Source organism: Rhineura floridana, chromosome 5 (genome assembly GCF_030035675.1).
Source record: "Rhineura floridana isolate rRhiFlo1 chromosome 5, rRhiFlo1.hap2, whole genome shotgun sequence".
Lineage (NCBI taxonomy): Eukaryota > Metazoa > Chordata > Lepidosauria > Squamata > Rhineuridae > Rhineura > Rhineura floridana.
The window spans coordinates 100,015,914-100,036,028 of NC_084484.1; positions in this window are offsets into that span (position 1 = coordinate 100,015,914).

The window sequence follows — 20,115 nt, forward strand, 5'->3', positions numbered from 1 at the left end:
ACAAAGTGGCCTCCACCACCCTCTCTGGCTACTGTGCTACATTTGCAGTATTTTAACTTTTTTGCATCTCAGGGGGAAATGTTTGCTTGAGTGAGTGTCCCTTAGATGGTGGCAGGGCAGGGTTTGGGAGGTGGTTTAGTGAGAGAGATTATGCTGGCTGGCTGAGTGGGGGGGTTGCACTTGGTTTGACGTGCAAAGATCTCAGTTGTGGCCTCAGCCTCCCTCCCCACCACCCTTACCAGCGGAGAGACCACCATTGCTATCTTATGAATAAAAATAATTATTCTGCTACCTCTGTATGTGTTTGTTTATTTTTAATGTTGTTTTAGGCTACTTAGATGTGCAGCAGCCAAGGCCAGCACCTTGTAGGCTTTTTTTAAAGTAAGTGAAATGTAATTGTAGTGATTACTTTGGAGGAAAAGTAAAGTAATCAGTTACTTTCAGAGCAATTGTAATTGTAACGGTAATTACTACTTTTTTGGGCCATGTAACTGTAACTGTAATTTATTACTTTTTAAAAGTAATCTTCCAAGCTCTGAGTGCAGTCCAATATCTCAGAGAGGAGGTCAGGTCTCCTGCTCCCCTGGTGCATTCACTATAGCTGCCCAATTTCCCTGCTTTTTAAAGTTTGATAGAAATATCTGTGGGCTATAGCTACATTCTTAAACCGCAATGGTTTTTTTTTTTTTGCCTATTAGTGAATTTCTCTGCTTTTTAATCTGGGACCCTGTGCAAGTCTGCTGAGAATCGATTGATCATTTGCATGCTTATTGAGTTCAATGTGATTTACTCCCCTGTAATCATGTTTAGGACAGGTGAAAATGACCATGGGAGGATGGGGAGGGGAGGAGGAGGAAAGGCAGAGGGGAGGAGGGGAATGGGAGCAGTGGGACAGGGATGGGAGGAGGAGAGCATGTTTTATTATTTGCATGCTTATTGAGTTCAGTGGGATTTACTCCTATGCAATCATGCTTAGGATAGGTGAAACTGACTATGGGGGAGGAGAGGAGAGAACGGAGGAAGGGAGGGCTGAAGTGGACAGGGGAGGAGGAAGAAGGAAGAGGGGAGGAGAGGAAGAGGGGAGGAGAGGAGAGAAAGAAGGGAGGAGGAAGGGAGGAGGAAGGGAGGGGGAGGGAAAGAGAATGGGGGAAGGAGAGGAGGGAGTGGGGAAGGGAAGGCAGATCTGATCATTTGCATGCTTATTGAGTTCAATGGGATTTACTCCTGTGCAATCATGCTTATAATAGGTAAAAGTGACCATGGAAGAGGAGGAAGGGGAGGGGACAGGAGAGGGAAGGAGGAAGAGAGGGGAGGGAGGAAGGAGGGGGAGGGGATTAGAAGGGGATGGGGAGACAGAGGGAGGGAGGAGATAGGAGAGAGCAGGAGGGGAGGGCAGGTTTGATCATTTGCATGCTTTTTGAATTCAGTGGGATTTACTCGTGTACAATCATGCTTAGGATAGGTGAAACTGACCCAGGGGAGGAGCAGGGAGGGGGAGAAGAGGAAAGGGGGAGAGAAGGGGAAGAAGGGTAGGGGTAGGGGTAGGGGTAGGGAGGGAGGAGGAGGGGAGGAGATTGGATGGGTGGGCACTGGGCAGAGGGGAAGCACCTTTCTTTTCCAAAAGGAAAACATTGTGAACAGTAGCATTGTTTTTCAGCATTCCCCCCACCTTTTTATTCTACAGCAGGCACATGTAGTCTCCCACCCAAATTTAAACCAAAGCTGTCCCTGGCCATATCCACACCAGACTTTTATTTCACTTTAGATGTCATGGCTTTCCCCAAAGAATCCTGGGAAATGTAGTTTGTGAAGCATGCTGAGTTGCTAGGAGACACCCTTTTCCTCTCACAGAGCTACAATCCCCAGAAGAGGGGCTGACTGTTCAACCACTCTGGCCACTGGAGTTCTGTCAGGGGGATAGGAGTCTCCTAACAACTCTCAGCACCCTTCACAAACTACACTTCCCAGGATTCTTTGGGGCAAGCCATGACTGTCTCAAGTGAAATAAATGTCTTGCATGGGTGTAGCCACCTGATTAGCCAACCCAAATAGCTGTGAGTCTGGCTTTTAGAACACTGACGGGTCTTACTGGGCATGCCCGACAGTATTTTTTCAATTTTTAAACTGCAGAAGATGAAGGTCAGAGTATGGGGCAAGGTCAGTAATAGGATCACAGGTACTCTGTGAACATGACTGATTTTTAATTAATTTCAATAATTATGAGACCACTGACAGAAAAAGTCCAACAGGGGTCTGGATTCCCCCCCCCCTCGTTTTACACTTTGAACTCTCGATTCTTTCTGAGTATCGCCATGAAAACTTACAGGATTGTTAAGCGTTTCTGAGTTCAGGACTATTAGTTTTGTAAGGTTTTGCTTTGAAATGAGCTTATGGGAAACAGCAGAATGGCATGTGGGGTATTTTCAATTTAACACTGCAAAATGTGAAAAATCCATGCTGGCTATAGTATCCATTCCAACCTTTCTATACAGAACTATAGGATCAGGTTCTTTTTTATAGCTTTATCCTAGATTCCACTAATATTGATCAGTTTTAATATCTCCTTTTTTCTTTCTTTGGGATTAATCTTTTAGAAATAATAATACTGATGTTGTTGATATTGATCAACAGCCTTTAATTGTTTTACTTTGGAATCTGTAACTGGACAGGAGGGTACAACTATTTCTTGCAAAGGCATTAGGCTCAGTTAAAGTGAGTTTCATTCATTCTCTTCCAGACTTTTATTTAGTGCCAGAAAGGAGAAGTGTGCAAGAATAATTCTGCACCTCACATACCCATTATGAGAACTTTGCCTTTCCTGTTATCAGCTAATTTTTTCCCCACAGGAAGCATTTTCTTTATAATGAATCAAGTCAAAAGACAAGGTAAGTTAATAAACCTTGAAAAGTAGAGTCCATCACAATTGCTGGTGGAATGTAGCTTGCACATATCGGGTTGTATTCAACTAACTTTTACTCATAGTAGATCAGTTGAAATTAATGACCAGGACTAACTTAAGTCCATTAATTTCAGTGGGTCTACTCTGAGTAAAAGTTAGTTGAATACAACCCATCATTTTTATCATAGGAGCTTTCAAAATCTAGGACAAATGGCGTGGAAGGATCTGTCAGTTTCAGTTCTCTGTTTCTCATTTCTCCATTCTTATATTTAGTTCCCCTCATTTCTGCAACAATTTGCAAATTTTGTTTTTTAAAAATTCTCATGAAAATTCTTCAAACATTTAATGCAGATTTCTCCTAATGACCACATTTATGTTGGCAGCTGTGACAAATGTACACATTTTTGCAAGCAATTTCTCCTAATATAATGCATTTGTATGTTATTTTTACGAATACATTTTATGCACACTTTCTCCTAATCTATGCATTGTTGTAAACATTGGTTGGAGAACTGCATTGCAAAATTTGTTTCAGAAAGTAGGAATTTGATAGATTTGGCTTTAAATCAAATTGAATCCAATTTCTCCTCCACCCCTAGAAACAAGGTTGTGGATTTAGACATCCTGCTCCTCCTACAGGTCAGTTTGACCTATCTATGACAAAGATATATGTGAGGCTGCATTCATGCAATCAAAGGGAAACTGCATTAAGGACTTTCATTATTCAGGAGGATGTTCCTTTTATACCACTTGCTTATGCTTTATGCACAGCAGGAATGAGGAACTTGTAGCCCTCTAGGTGCTGTTGGACTATAACTACCATCATCCCTGGACTGTTGACTATGCTGGCTGGGGCTGATAAGAACTGCAGTCCAACAATATGTGGAGGGCCACAGGTTCTTCATTCCTATATATGGGGATATATTCCCTAATGTCCTCCACAGAGAGGATTGTAGTATTTATTTATTTATTACATTTATATACTGTCCCATAGCCGAAGCTTTCTGGGCGGTTTACAGCGATGAAAAACATTAAAAACAAATATACAAATTTAAAAACACATTTTAAAAAAAACAATTTAAAAACACATGCTAAAATGCCTGGGAGAAGAGAAAAGTCTTGACCTGGCGCAGAAAAGATAACAGTGTTGGCACCAGGCGCACCTTGTCAGGGAGATCATTCCATAATTTGGGGGCCACCACTGAGAAGGCCCTCTCCCTTGTTGTCATCCTCCGAGCTTCCCTCAGAGTAGGCACCCAGAGGAGGGCCTTGGATGTTTAGCGTAGTGTACGGGTGGGTTCATGCCAGGAGAGGCGTTCCATCAGGTATTGTGGTCCCAAGTCATGTAAGGGTTTATAGGTTAAAACCAGCACCTTGAATCGAGCTTGGAAACATACAGGCAGCCAATGCAAAATTTGGAAAATTGTGTAATGTAGATATTACATTATCTTCCCTCTAGAGACAGGAAGTGGTTCTTTTCTCTAGCGTGAAAAGAGGCACTCTTAGAAAGTGTGGGAGAGCCTTACTTTGCCATTAAGGTGTAACGGAAAGTTTCTCATTTTGACCCTCCTCATACTAAAATCACACAGACGGGACTGCAATTTCCCCTTTGTTTCAGCTTCAGCTGTTTTTGGTAGATTGCAGTTTTAAAAGTTACATTGCCCAGGTATTTCTGTGGGTTTTTTTAAAGTGAAAAGAAAATTAATAATTTAAGGAACATGATTCCCAGTACTAATGGGCCATATGCCGGAAGCACTATAGCTAATACTGTATATTTCAAATGTAGCTGTAATGGATTATTAGCATAATAAATACACACATGGACGTAGCTGATGAAATCCTAGGGGTGGAGGAATGCTATGGTAAATGTGGCCCACTTGTAAAAACATTTGCTCACACAGTGAGTATTAGGATTGTGCAGTGAGGAAAAGTATCAGGTAATCCACTAAAAGTGAACCAAAAATGTTTACATAAAATTAAATGTGAGACACAGCCCAGATGAATGAAGTGGGAAAAATATTCCTCTGTAGTGAGACAGCACAGGGCCCAGGTGACTAAGTGCCAATGAGAAAACTTGCAGATCAGAGGTTTTAAGCAGAAAACCCCTTTTTGACTTATCTGAACTTAGGTTTTAAAAGAGGGCAGCATTTAATTAACACAGATTTATTATTGTTCTGACCTAGAACTCTACTTATTCTGGCTCAGCAGTCTTCTAATACTATTCCTGTGGAAACCCCAGTCATTGCAAGACTCAGCTTGCATGAGAATGGTACTTTCACTTTTAAGTTTGATATAATAAATGAATAAAGGGCAAGAGAAAGGGTGAAACCCCACAGAAGAATAAAGGACTGCAGAATAAGGAAAGGAAGACAGGATAAAACCATACAACTATCTTAGACAGAGCCGGTTCTAAAGAGCGGCCAGGTGGGGCAGTGGCCTGGGGTCCCCTGGGGCTACAGGGGCCCTGAGGGCCCACTCTGCTACCCTGCTGCGGATTGCATGGCAAGAGTTTCGGAGCACCCACCATTCCCTTGCTTAACCTACCTTCTTCTGGGGTTGCACACACAACGCTGCCCTTAACAAAGATGGTGGCTGAGGTTTCCCTAAGGGGCTGAAGCCTCTGCCGCCATCTTGGCTGATGGCATGCATGAGTGCTGCGAGCGTCCCTGCCATGACCCAAGATGGCGGCAGAGGCTTCAGCCCCTTAGGGAAACCTCAGCCACCATCTTTGTTAAGGCCAGCGCTGCATGTGCAATTGCAGAACAAGGTAGGTTAAGCAAGGGAATGGAGGGCGCGCGATCCGTGGCAGCGATCCTGCCACGAATCACGGAAGGGGAGCACCGGGGCCTGGGGCAGGGTTGTGCCCAAGGGCCCCAGCATGTCTGGGACCAGCCCTGATCTTAGGAAATTTGCAGTGTAATCCTAAACATGTTTATGCAATATTAAGTCCCACTGAGTTGAATGGGATTTACTGCTAAGTATGTATATTGGACTGCAACCTTCATGGGAGTCATTTGTATCATAGCTTTCTCTCCTTGATATCAGAACTAGGTCAAAAGCTACCTTGATTTATGACATACATCCTCCCTCTCTCCAAGGAGCTCAGAGTGGTGCTGTTTTCACTCTGCGACTTTTAAAATGAATCTAAAAAATCCCAGTTAGGGCTGGATGAATCTGTCAACTTCAGTTTCTCTGTTTTTGCTTCATTTCTGCATCACACTCTGTGTGTGCATGCTCTGGAAATGTCCTCATGAAAATTCACCATCATTTTAATGAGCATTTCTCCTTATATACACATTTGTGTATGCAGTTTTGCCTAATATGCACATTTTTTTGTCAGCAACTTTCCCTAATATATGCATTTTTGTACACATTTTTGGTATGAAAACTGCATTACAAAATTCAGAGAAGTAAGAATTTAAAAAGGATACCTGCACTTCAGTTTGCATATTGTTTTGGAAAATGTGCAACAGGAAATTGGCATTAAAATGCTGGCTGAACTGAATTTATCCATCATCCCTACCTTCTATCGAAGTGCAGCATACTCCAATGCATGTTTACTTAGAATGTATTATGATTGGAATCTAATCCATCATGAATACAGTCAGTCTGGAACAAGATAAGTCACAATAACACTTGTAAAGTGTTTGCTGTGCATGGAACTGCCACGTTATACACAAAAAGCCATTTGTTTCTCCAATCAAATTAAAAAGCAATGTAACAGTATATATGACAACAAGGCTGTTGCACAGAGTAACAAAAAAGAAATGTAAAGGAAAGGCAAAGGTTTGGTTTGACATAAGATAAATAGTAAAGTTGAGTAAAGTAATGGACAGCGAGTGAGTGTTATGTAATGCAGTGGTGTGGTACTTGTGGCCCTCCAGATGTTGTTGGACTCCAACTTCTATCAGCCCCAGCCAGCATGGCCAATGGTCAAAGATGATGGAAGATGGAATTTAACAACATCTGGAGGGTCACAAGTTCCTGTTGTAATGCAAATGCTGGTGGTTAGGATTATACATGTTTTTGCTTATTTGGATCCGTGAAGGCTCTTATTTACATTACAGAATGAAAAGAGGAATGTCATTTCCTGCCATTTTCTCATGGGTATCTCACCTATTAAAACAGCCAGGGAATGCTACCATGTAACAAAGGGACTCACCATGAGGATTCTGCAGGCCACTTTAAAAACTCAGAGGCACCCTGCTGCTTAGCAGCCTGGTGTCCTGCCTGAACTCGAAGAACTCTGACACGGCTGTAGTTTTTTCTTTTACTGAAGTAAGAGAAAGTTTCAGTTCAGTGCGCTTCATGAATCTACCTATGGCTTACTCAGAACTCAGCATCCTTTTCTAGCTAACTAGGCACAACTTGGCAGCATTAAGATTTTTTTTATTTATTTAATTTATTTAATTTATTTTATTTATGTTGACTCAGCAACTAAACTTAAGTAGGGCTGGGCAGGCTTCCTGCTTGTGTGTGCCCGAGTCACAGCTGAAGGCGTGTGCATAAGTGCAGATTCCTCCTGAGCTGGGTTTGTTGAATCTACCGCTGCATTTGCCTCCCAGTCCTGGACTGGGGTGAAGGCAAGGCCTCAGTTTCTGTCCCATCATCTCCCTCTACGGGGGAAGAGCTCTCTGGTGGCAGCGCGGGTGCGGGGAGAGGAGATGGAGGTGTGAGCGGCTGGTCGGGTGGTGTCTCTAGAGGTGTGCTTGGCACACATTGGGGACCCGCCAATGTCCAGAGTGGGGACTTCTTCAATGTCCCTCCCCTCACCAGGTCCTTCCCCGACTGGAACGACCCAGTACAAATCTTCCTTGTCCCCCTCCTGCTCACCAGTTCACCCCCTGCTAGCATGGTTCATGACATCCCTGGACATTACATCTCAAATAGAGCACATGCATTAATATTTTAACTTATGGAAAGAAGATGGGAAAGTGGCCAAGGCCATCTTTTCTGTGGTATTGGAGGAGCCCTATATGATAGTCCTGGGTGATTTCAATGTCCATGCTGAGGCTGCCTCCAGTGTTCCAGTTTGGGACTTCATGGCTTCCATGATGACCATGGGGCTGTTTCAAGTTGTCATCAGCCCGATGTATAGGGTAGGGCACACTCTCAACTTGGTTTTTGCTCCAAATGGAGGAAGGGGAGTTCCAAATGCCCTAGGGGAGTTCCCAGTAGATACAGCAGCTCCCCTGAGCGTCCTCTCCAGCATTCTGAAGCCTGGTTTGCACCTTGGTACACCAATGAAGAGCAATGAAACAGGCTGGACAATGGCTGGAGTGCAACTGGTGAAAGATGTGCTGTAAAGCTGATCAGGCACATGTAAAACATTATAACCATGCCTACTGTGTGGCAGTGAGAACGGTGAAGAAGGCCCACTTCTCTGCCACCATGGCAGTATGCTGATGACACGCAGCTCTATTTCTCCTTTTCATCTTTTTCAGGTGAGTCTGGACTGGATGAGAGCTAACAAACTGAGGCTTAATCCAGACAAGACTGAGATGCTGCTGGCGGGTGGTTCTCCTGACCGGATGGCGGATGTTCGACCTGTTCTGGATGGGGTTGCACTCCCCCTGAAAGAGCAGGTCCATAGCTTGGGAGTCCTTTTAGAACCATCCCTATCACTTGAGGCTCAGGTAGCCTCGGTGGCACGGAGTGCTTTTTACCAACTTTGGCTGGTGGCTCAGCTACGCCCCTATCTGGACAGAGAGAACCTCGCTTCAGTAGTTCATGCCCTGGTAACCTCTAAATTAGATTACTGCAATGCTTGTGCAGAATGCAGTGGCCAGATTGTTAACGGGGACCAGACGGTCCGAACATATAACACCGGTTCTGGTCCGCTTGCATTGGCTGCCTATATGTTTCCGGGCCCGGTTCAAAGTGCTGGTTCTAACCTACAAAGCCTTACACGGCACAGGACCACAATACCTGATGGAACGCCTCCCCTGATATGAACCTACCTGTACACTATGCTCAACATCGAAGACCGTCCTCCGAGTGCCTACTCATAGGGAAGCTCGGAGAGTGGCAACAAGAAAAAGGGCTTTTTCAGTGGTGGCCCCCAATTTATGGAACAATCTCCCTGAGGAGTTACGCCTGGCGCCAACACTTCTATCTTTCCGGCGCCAGGTTAAAACTTTCCTCTTCTCCCAGGCATTTTAATATGTTTTCGCATGTGTTGGAACTGTTTTACCTTTTTAAAAAAATTTTAAACTTTTTAATGTGTTTTAAATTGTTAATATGTGTTTATTGTATTTTGATGTTGGTCTTGTGAACCGCCCAGAGAGCTTCGGCTATGGGGCGGTATATAAGTTTAATAAATAAATAAATAAAATAAATAAATATGGCATTCTCAGGTAAAGTGCAGCTTTTCCATATTGTCAGGGGTCTGTTGACATCAGCTCCAGGAAATGGAGTTGTAGACCCTTTAGGCCCACTACGAATTTTTTGCAAGGCACTTTGAGGGTAAAGTTGCTCGCCTCCATAGCAGTCTTGGTGCTCCATCCACATCTGCTGTAGTCCCCAGTGAGGTGTCCAGTGCAACACCTGCTGCAACTGCTTGGAATTGGCTTCAGTTGATGCAGCCTGATGATGTGGACAAGGTGCTTGTGACAATGTGGCCAACAACATGTCCTCTTAACCCTTGCCCTTCTTGGCTTCTTAAAGCTTGCCGAGGGGGGTTGACCGAGTGGATCCAGGCTGTGGTCAATGCATCATTGCTGGAGGGAGTGGTTCCAGCCACTCTGAAAGAGGCGGTGATCTGATTGCTCCTGAAAAAGCCCACCCTGGACCCATTGGTTTGTGACTACAGCCTGGTCACAAATACCCCTTCTGAGGGAAGGTGATCAAAAGGGTTTTGGCACAGCAATTGCAAGTACTTTTGGATGAAACAGATTATGTTGATCCATTCCAATCTAGGTTCAGGCCTTATTATGGGACTGAATTGGCCTTGGTCGCCCTGATGGATGGTCTTTATTGGGAGAAGGACAGGCGGTTATTCTTTCTTGATCTCTCAGTGGCTTTTGATACACTTGACCATGGTGACCTTCTGTGCTTACTTGGTGAGATTAGAATAGGAGGCACTGTTTTACAGTGTTTCCAATCCGATCTCCAGGGTTATTTTCAGATAATAGCATTGGGTGATTGTCTTTTGGGCGCCTGGCAGTTGTGTTGTGGGGTGCTGCAGGGTACCATCTTGTCCCCAATGCTGTTTAACATCTATATGAAGCCCTTGGGAGCAGTCATGAGGAGATTTGGGGTGAGGTGTCAGCAGTACACTGCTGATACCCAGCTCTATTTCTCTGTACCATCTGAATCAGGAGAAGCCATGCAAGCCCTGGGCTGCTGCCTGGACTTGGAGGTGGGCTGGATAAGGGCCAATAAACTGAGTCTGAATCCTAGCAAGACGGAGATGCTGTGGGTTGGTGGTTCCTGAGTTTGGATAATTGGTCAGTTGCCTGCTTTGGATGGTTGTGCTCTTTCTGAAAGAGCAGGTGCATAGTCTGGGTGTGTGTGTGCTCCTAGATCCATCGTGTCAATTGAGGCCCAGGTGACCTCCATGGATAGGAGTGCCTTTTACCGTCTTCAACTGGTAAGGCAGGTGCAACCATTTCTGGACTGGAATAGCTTGACCACTGTTGTCCATGCACTGGTAAACTCCAGGCTGGATTATTGTAATGTGCTCTAATTGGGGCTGCCCTTGAGGTCAGTCTGGAAACTGCAGCTGGTGCAAAATGGGGTGGTGCAACTGCTCACTGAAGCAGGGTGTTGCAAATATGTCACCCTGCTGCTGAAAGAATTGTACTGGCTGCTCATTAGCTACCGGGCCAAGTTCAAGATTCTAGTTTTGGTTTACAAAGCCCTATGCAGCTTGGGACCAGGATACCTGAAAGATTGTCAGTACTCTGCTACTCCCAAGTTATGCTGGCAAACTTCTACTAAAACATGAGATTAAGAAAAATTAATGTAATATAAACCATGATGAGAAAGGAGCAGATACAGTATTTAAACTGCCTCTGGGCCAATAGAAGTATTTGTTTCTTATTGTGCTTGCTTGTCACATCAGATATCAAAGAGCTGAACGTGGAAAATTGCCCCTACAAAAGTTAAGCAATGCTAACTGTGAGGATTTCAATGCCTGGAGGCAGATGGTATTTGATATTTCATGACGCCAAAGACTCTCTCTTTGAAAGCATTCTGAAATACTACACAATGCACCATTTGAAATCTCTGTGCATCTCCCTGCTGCCAGTTTTTTGTTCGGTGATTCTAAACACACATATTACAGTGCAACCCTATGCATGCCTCTTCAAAACTCCATAAAGCTTCTTCCTGTGTGTAGGACTGCAGCCTTGGTGAGCCTTTGGCAATGATAATAACCTACCTCAGAGGACTATGAAGTTAAAGTAGATAAAGATTCTTTTGTATACTGAGAAAAAAAGTTGTGTTTGTAAACTAGTTACTCTGAGGTGCTTTACAAGTACTTCATGTCATAGACTCTGTAGGGGCCAAATGTATCATCCAGGATTGGAAATAACATTGGTCAAAAAAAGATTTAGCCTTTGACCAAATATTGTCAAATAATGATCCTTTTTTAAACCACTAATTTCATTACAACAAATGACTTTATCAGAACTGTCCTCATGTTTGATATGTATGCTAATTATGGGAAATAAATTACAGTGCAAACCTGTACATGTCTACTCAGAAGTAAGTCCCAATGAACTCAATGAAACTTACTCTCAGGTAAGCATGTACAGAACAGTCTTAGGCTTTTGATTAGACATATATAGGATTGTGTGATTAAGTTAATTCTTCCTGTGAATCAATGTAATTAACTTTTAAAAAACTAATTGTGGTAACCTCTAGATAAGATTTTTAAAAATGTGAACAATTAACTGAACAGTTCTTCTTTTTGGCTTTTATCCTGGAGCACCAGCGTCAGCCAGCAGCACCAGCAGCAGCAATAATAATGCAAAAAAAAAAACATTAAAAGAAATGCCAGTTTTTAAATTGTCCTGTGTTAAATAGGCCTAAGGAAATATTAGACCACAGCCAAATTAGGTGGTCAGTTGAAAATATTTGGCCAGTCTCCTGAATGGCATGTCAAGCTTATTATCAGTCGATTACCTGCCTTACCACAGATGCAGAAAGGCTCACATTTTATTTCAAGGGGGTGGTGTGTCTTTGTACGTCTGTCCATCCCAGGTTCTTGAGTGGGAGCCTGAGCAGGCCTCAGGGACTCAGCAGGCCTGAGTGTGGTCAGTGCCTGGATGGGTGATCCCTTGGAAACCACATGTATGCTGTCTTGGGTAGGCGGGATGTCAGTGTAAGAACAATAATAAATAAACGCCAATACAGTGTTAGACATGCTTACTTAACCCATTGATGTTACATACATACATGGAGTAGGAGTGGCTTAACAATCAATCTCTTTTCCCAGGGAATTCTGGGAACTGTTGCTCTGTGAGGGGCATAGGGAACTCCTAAGACCCTTAACAAACCACAATTAGGGGAAGCCATGACAGTTTAGAGTTGTATAATATTGCTTTAAATGTATAGTGCAGAGTTTGTCTTTTATATGGCCCTAAACGACTCATTCTGCCCTGGGCTCCTGCTGGGAGGAAGGGCGGGATATAAATAACAACAACAACAATAATAATAATTCCAATGCAGCTTCAGGATCCTCTCTAGAGTCAACTCATAGTTCGCAAATGTTATTTTTAAAAAACCAAAGTGAGTTTATGACATTTTAATTAGCTTTTCATGTCATCCTGTTTTTTAAATTCAAAGATAGGTGAGAACACAAAGTAACAATTTACACATTGACATTTCATCCATATAAATCATTTTATGATTATATATTTGTAAGGGAAAAGCAGCCTAAAACAATTCTGAAACAAAGTAAAATAACTATGAACAACATGTAGTAGTATACTAGTTAAATAAGGACTACAACATTTAAAAATGTCTGTATCACTACTGACAGTAAAGTAACTCAGTCAAGATGTCTTAACTTCAGATGAACCCAATAATACATTTTTAGTCAGACTTGTTACAAACAGAATAGGGATGCACTGTATCATGTACTATATTGAATAGAGTCTCAATTTCTAAATGATTCTGTTGTCATGTCTCCTCCCTCCTCTAACTCTTACTTATATGTTTGTACGTTTGAGTCAGCCATATCCCATAGGTTTAATATTTATAGGCTGCTAAGCAGGGCCTTTACCAGGCATGACTGTGCCCTTGGGCACCAGCCTTCCCCAGGCTCGCGGCACTGCAGCCCAACACACACCCCCATACAAGTGGTGCGGGGCTAAAAAGCCAGTACACGCCCCACCTCTTGTGTCATGTGAATGATGTGCGTGCATTGCACACATGCCTGCCATCAACCAAGGGAAGCCCTCCCCCCATCTTGGGTGATGGCAGGCATGCATGCACAGGGTGCACAGCATTCACATTGTTGGGAGAAGTAGATTGGGCATGTGTGCAGGCTTATTGAAGCCACACTGCCTGTACTGAGGGGCTACCTGGAAGCTCCCAGTTTGTGATGAACAGCAGGGTCAAATTGCAGGACCCGGCCTTGGGCCCAATCTGACTGTCCTCTGGCACCAGCCCTGCCGCTAAGCATAACTAGATATCACAGCAGTGCACAATAAAGACAAAACAAATAATAACAGTTCTCCAAAGAGAAATGTGAAAATAAATTATCCCATGACCTTCAACCCTGAAGGCATAGGTTGATTTAAAGCTTTAAAAATGCCCTACCTGTTTGTTTATTTAAAAATAAATCTAGCTGCACTGGGGTAGATTTAAAGCTTTTTTAAAAGCCCCTGGACAGTCAAAGTATTTTGACTCATCTGTGTGCTTACTTTATCCCTATACAGGCATTACCAACAGGGAAACATAACACATAAAAATGGGAGGCAGTTGGAATGAGTCAGTGTGCTATCTTTGCCCCCATTGTCATTCTCATTGCCTTTCGTCTCATAGAAGGCAACTATCTGAAACAAGGAGGTTTTGTATCTGCAGCATCACCCTGCATGTTTTAGAACCATGGAAAATCAGGGTTCTAAAATGTGTGGGGAGCCTCCACGGATGCAAAAGGCTTCCTGCTTCAGGTAGGCACCTTGTATGAGTTGGAAGATGATGAGAATACCGATGGAGCAGTGAAGCTTGTGCACTCATGCCCTCTTGTGTGTTTACATTTCCATATTGATAATAGCTGCATCTTGTAATAAATTAGTAAATTTCTTATCTGGTACACAAAAGATAGTCTTTACTTTGTAATATACAACTGTTATTTTTTTTAAAAAAAATTAAAGATCACTGCCTCTGGTACACAAAGGAGGTTATTTATTCAGAAGGTGAGCTAAATCATCTTGGATTTCTTTTCAATCATATAAATTTATTCCAAGTAGCTGTCAACATTAACAGTAGGATAAACACAGATTAACCAGTAGGTTAATTGCAAATTCTCAAAAAAGGGTGGTCCATCACTCCTTTCCTGTTTCAACCCAGCAGGCAAACAACCTGAATGGACTATTAACTACCTGCTGTGCTTGGCTGGCCTCTTTTCGTAAAATAAATAACTCTATGAAAAAGTCATTAACAGAATATTTGGGCTTGCTTTAGAAAGAAAATTAAAAGTATCAAAGTAATGTCAAAATTTCAACAACCTTCCTTATTGCGGAGGAACAGGCATCCCACAGCTGTTCATATTGTCAGGTCTGCTTTAGCCAACTATAATTGCAGCTCAACATTTCCTCAAAGTATTCCTTGCCCAGGAGCTGAGCCAAGTACACTTTAGACAAGATTGGGGTGTTAAAAATATGAATGTGCTCTTATTGGAGGAAACTTGCATGTTTTATATTAAATGTGCTCATTGAGAAAATAATCCTGCAGAAAGTTTGTCAAGATGATAATTATATTGGCAAAAAAAGAGAATGCCACCTTGCCTGGCCTTCATCAAAAATGGATTCCATTTACTAGAGTTTAATGGTGAGAGGCCTTGCTTGAAATGGGCTGTGCTATATAAATGTTGCTGGATCCTATTTTTAATATTTGTGGTTCAACTGCCTGACAAATTATCTGGCTCCCTCAAGGGGCTCCCTTTGCAAAGGGCATACTTTAAACTACAAAGGAACAATTGCACGCTTCTGTGCTTACAATTCTAAAAGGGCTGAAAGGCCAACAAGTCCACTTACTATTTTTAGTTCACTGTTTTATTTCATTTTTTAGATTGTAAGTCCCTTGTGTCAGGGACAGTCAAATGTGTTCCTTCTAAAGCACTTTGGGATAGATCCAGACTAACAGAGCAATTTTATACAGCTCAGCTCAGAAGTAAACCCCACAGAGTTCAATAGGGCTTATCCCTCAGTAAAAGTGGGTACAAGTCCCAGTCTATGGGAATAAAATTATGCTCCCTGGGAAGTTGGCTGATGGGCCAGAATGCTGTGGACCTTCTTCTCCACAGGCAAAGAAAAAGATATACAAGCAGAGGCCTCCCCTATATGGTTGCAGAAACCTCCACTACAGTACCCCAAGGGCAGTAGTGCTAGAAATGGGATAGTCTAGGTGTGAGTTGGGGGAATCAGGGGAGGTCTTTAATCTGTTACAGTATGTGCCAGTATGTGTATTTACCTAAGTAGCAGGCTTTTACCCTGCATTTAGATCACTGAGACTTAAGACTTAGTAAAATAAGAAAGGTTACTTTATTTATAGAAAAACACAGTAGAAACGAAAGGCATACCTAGTTCTAACTAATTAAGTTGGAGGTGCAATGCCCAGACTTGGGTGTTGCCCTCGTGGCTCAGGAGAGAGAGCAAAGACAAAGACGTCTCCTCTCTCCTCAGACAGTCGAAAAAGAAGACAAAGGAAGGAGGGGCAGGTCAGCTTCCCTGAGCATATCAGTTTACAACGGAAGGAAGTTAGATAGAGAATAGCACAGGTAAAGGTAGGCAAGCCCAGTCAGCTGAAGGACCCTAACTCTATCTTCCTTCTGGAATACAAACAAAAGAAACCAAACAGGAGTTGCTCTTGTCCCACGTCCAACAGAATCCACCAGCTCAAAAACCGCCTCATTCCCTGGAGCCAGTGTACCTATTTACCTTCTTGTGTGTATTGTTGGTTATGCCTACATAAAAAAAACCCTATCGCTTCTGTTTTCTGAAAGTTTCTGACACACATTTGGTCTCCCAGAAGCCATGTAGACCACAATCCTATAAAAAAAGAAAAGAAAAATAGAATCAGCCCTTCAGTTACTGACTAGGAAACCAAAGGCTATACCTCTAACTATACAGAAATTGTGTCTTTTTAAACAAGCAAGCAGTAAATTGTTTGCTTAAACAACTGTGAATTAGGCTCTTCTTACTTTAAGGGCCCTTTTTAGCAGCAAAACTGCAAAGAGAAAAGGGTAAATGTCTCTTTGCTGGTCCACTTGAAATTGTAGTTACAGTGATGACAATAAAATGCCACCCTAATGTACTACATGTTCAGTTTTGTATTAAGCTAAGCTTCCTAGTTTGGTGTGCCTAGTCAGTGGCAACATTCTGTTCCCAGTCCAACTTCTAAAGCTGCATTATTGTAAAACAGTGACATCCAGTGGCCAGATACTGTTATTTACAGGCCTGAGTAAGATGGTTTCCTGCTTTTCTTTGCATTCCTCTCTCAGCTAATGCTGCAACAGACTCTACAAACATACTGTTTTTTATTAACACCATAAAATATTTCTAAAAATGCATATTGTACAAATAGGCCTGCTTGTACATTTCTTGTACGTAAACAAATTGAAATGGCTGTCATCAAGGGAAATATTCATAGTGGCGGCTACAAGGCAGATCATACGCTCCAACTGTTGTGGTTCAGTAACATCAAAGGGAAGGGAAGGGAAGAGAGTACCTTCGTAATGTTAACCAGCTGATCTTTTAATTACTTCATCTTTTAATCACTTACATGCTTTAGGACAGGGCTGCACCACTCTAAAATGACTTGAAGAAAAAGAACTTAGCAATGTGAAAGATATGTGGCAAGAATGGTATTATTTTAAACTTCTGCAGTGGATCATTCAAAAGAGACATAAAGAATAAGTAACAGTGCTCTCTTGGGAGCTTTTTGCCCCAGAAAGCTGGAAATTAAAAGGCATTTCTAAACTGTTGCTGTTTTTATAAAATTGAGATTTTAATTGTACGTTTTATGATCTTTTTATACAGCCATGAAAGTGGCTGTTTACTATTGCCAGCGTGGATTTTTCACATTCCGCAATGTTAAATTGAAAATACCTCCCATGCCATTCTGATGCTTCCCATAAACTCATTTCAAAACAAAACTTTACAAAACTTATAGTCCTGAACTCACAAACGCTTGCTTAACAACCTTCTCAATTTTCATGGCGATACACAGAACAGTCGGAGAGAATTGAGTGTTCAAAGTGTAAAAACAGAGAGAGAAAAACCAGACCCCTTTTGGACTTTTTTCTGTCAGAGTTCTCATAATCTGTTGAAATTAAAAATCAGCCATATTCACAGAGTACCTGTAATCCTATTACTGACCTTGCCCCATACTCTGACCATCTTCTACAGTTTCAAAGTTAAAAAAAATGTCTGGCTGATCTTTAATTAATTGAAGAAATTTTGGCTGGAACTCAATGATAATGTCGGGCATGCTCAGTAACAACCAACTGTCAGTGTTCTAATAGCCAGACTCCCAGCTGCTTGGCTTGCGTAATCAGGGGGCCACACCCATACCAGACCTTGATTTCACTTGAGACAGTCATGGCTTCCCCCAGAGAATCCTGGGACGTGTCGTTTGTGAAGGGTGCTGAGAGGAGACTCCTATTCCACTGACAGAGCTCCAGTGGCCAGAGTGGTTTAACAGTCAGCTGCTCTGATTGAAACTCTGTGAGTGGAACAGGGCATCTCCTAGCAACTCTCAGCACCCTTCACTAACTACACTTCCCAGGATTCTTTGGGAGAAGTCATGACTGCCTAAAGTGAAATAACAGTCTGGGGTGGATGTGGCCAGGGACAGCTTTGGTTTAAATTTGGGTAGGAGACTACATGTACCTGCTGTAGAATAAAAAGGTGGAAACCCTGAAAAAGAATGATACTGTTCACAATGTTTTCCTTTTGGAAAGGGGCTTCCCTTTTGTCCAGTGCCCACCCACTCACCCAATCTCCTCCCCTCCCCTTCCTGCCCTCCGCCTCCCCCACCCCTCCCCCAGGTCAGTTTCACCTATCCTAAGATTGACTGCACCAGAGTAAATCCCACTTAAGTATAAAATCATGCAAAATGATGAAACCTGCCCTCCCCACTTCCTATCCCCTCCCTCTTGCCCCTCCCCTCTCCCCCTCCTCCTCGATCAGTTTTACCAGTCTTAGGACTATGACCTGGGAGACCAGGGTTCAAATCCCCACACAACCATGAAGCTCCCTGGGTGACTTTGGGCCAGTCACTGCCAATCAGCCTCAGAGGAAGGCAATGGTAAACCACCTCTGAATACCACTTACCATGAAAACCCTGTTCATAGTGTTGCTATAAGTCAGAATCAACTTGAAGGTAGTCCATTTCATTTTCAAGCATGATTGCATGGGAGTAAATCCCATTGAAGTCAATAAGTATGCAAATGATCAAACCCGCCCTCCCCTCCTCTCTTCCATCATCTCCTTTTTGCCCCTTCCCCTTCCAATCCTCTCCTTCTCCCTTCCACTCCTTCTGCTCCCCTCTCCCCCTTCTTCCTTCCCTTTACTCTCCCCCCTCCCCCATGGTCAATTTTACCTATCCTAGCCATGATCGCACTGGAGTAAATCCCATTGAACTCAATAAGTATGCAAATAATCAGACCTGCCTTTCTCCTTTTTTCTCTCTTCTTCCTCCCCTCCCCTCTTCCTTCTCCCCTGCCCACTCCAGACTTCGCTACCCATGATCAGTTTCACCAGTCTAAGCATGACTGCAGGGGAGTAAATCCCACTGAACTCAATAGGCATGCAAATGATGAATCCATTCTCAGCAAACTTGCACAGGATTCCATTTCTTACCTCCCAGATTAAAAAGCAGGGAAATTCACTAATAGGCAAAAAACCTTGTGGTTTAAAAATGTACCTATAGCCAACAGATATTTCTATCAAACTCTAAAAAGCAGGGAAATTGGGCAGCTATAGTGAATACACCAGAGGAGCAGGAGACCTGACCTCCTCCCTGAGGTATTGTACTGCCCTACAAATTTGTCAAAATGCAAACACCATTTGGGTTGGTCTTTCACAGTCCAATCCACTTCCTATGTAGCTTGGAAGAATTTGGTAACATGTGCCTCTGAGCATATGGTGAGTGGTGGCAACACCTGCAGTCAACCCAAATAACAGAAACAATATGTGCTGTACTGATCTTGTTTTAGCAGGGAGGAAGCAAATATATTAAAACAGTTGATATCGTTCAGATAGTCATGTTACATGTTTGATTTACTTTGCAATTTTAGTGAAGTTTCCTATAGGAAATCATTCTCTTTTGCTTCTGTTTCTGTGAACATATGAACTACAGCAACACTAAAAAGAAGCTCCAAAAACAATTGTGGAATAATGGCACTGACTGTTCTGCAGAATAGTTTCCAATTGACATGAGGAGCGTCTCAGTTTGCATAAGATAAAACAGTGGGAAGTGAAATATATTGTTGCAAAATTCTAGGTGTGCTCTAGGTTTTTAATTGACCATGCCCACCTTTCCTTAAGTGGAGTAGTTCAACCACAGCAGGATGAAAACATGCATCTTGGGCAGGCCAAGTTTGTTTTTTCCAACAGCTAGAGTCATTCCTGAAGTAGCAACATATTGTAATCTGTCTGATTTTACATCAAACTGCAGTTTCAGATTCAACTGTTAATGCACCCAAAATAGAAATAGAACATAACCTCCAGTTTGAAACAAAAAAGGCTATCTTCACCATCATGTGACATCGACCAATGAAAAGGCTTTGAAATTAATAAAAATAAACTTGTCAGATTTCTATGATGAATAATGAGAGGAATATAATAATAATAATAAAATTTTATTTCTAGGCCGCCTATCTGGCCGAATTAACGGCCACTCTAGGCGGCGTACATAGACTAAAATATAACATAGAGTAAAATATAACATATAATACAAAACAACAATAAGTATACTCAATATAATTGTCTAGGTTAGAGTCTCTGTAGAAACAGTAGTAACACAAAAAAGAAGCAAAG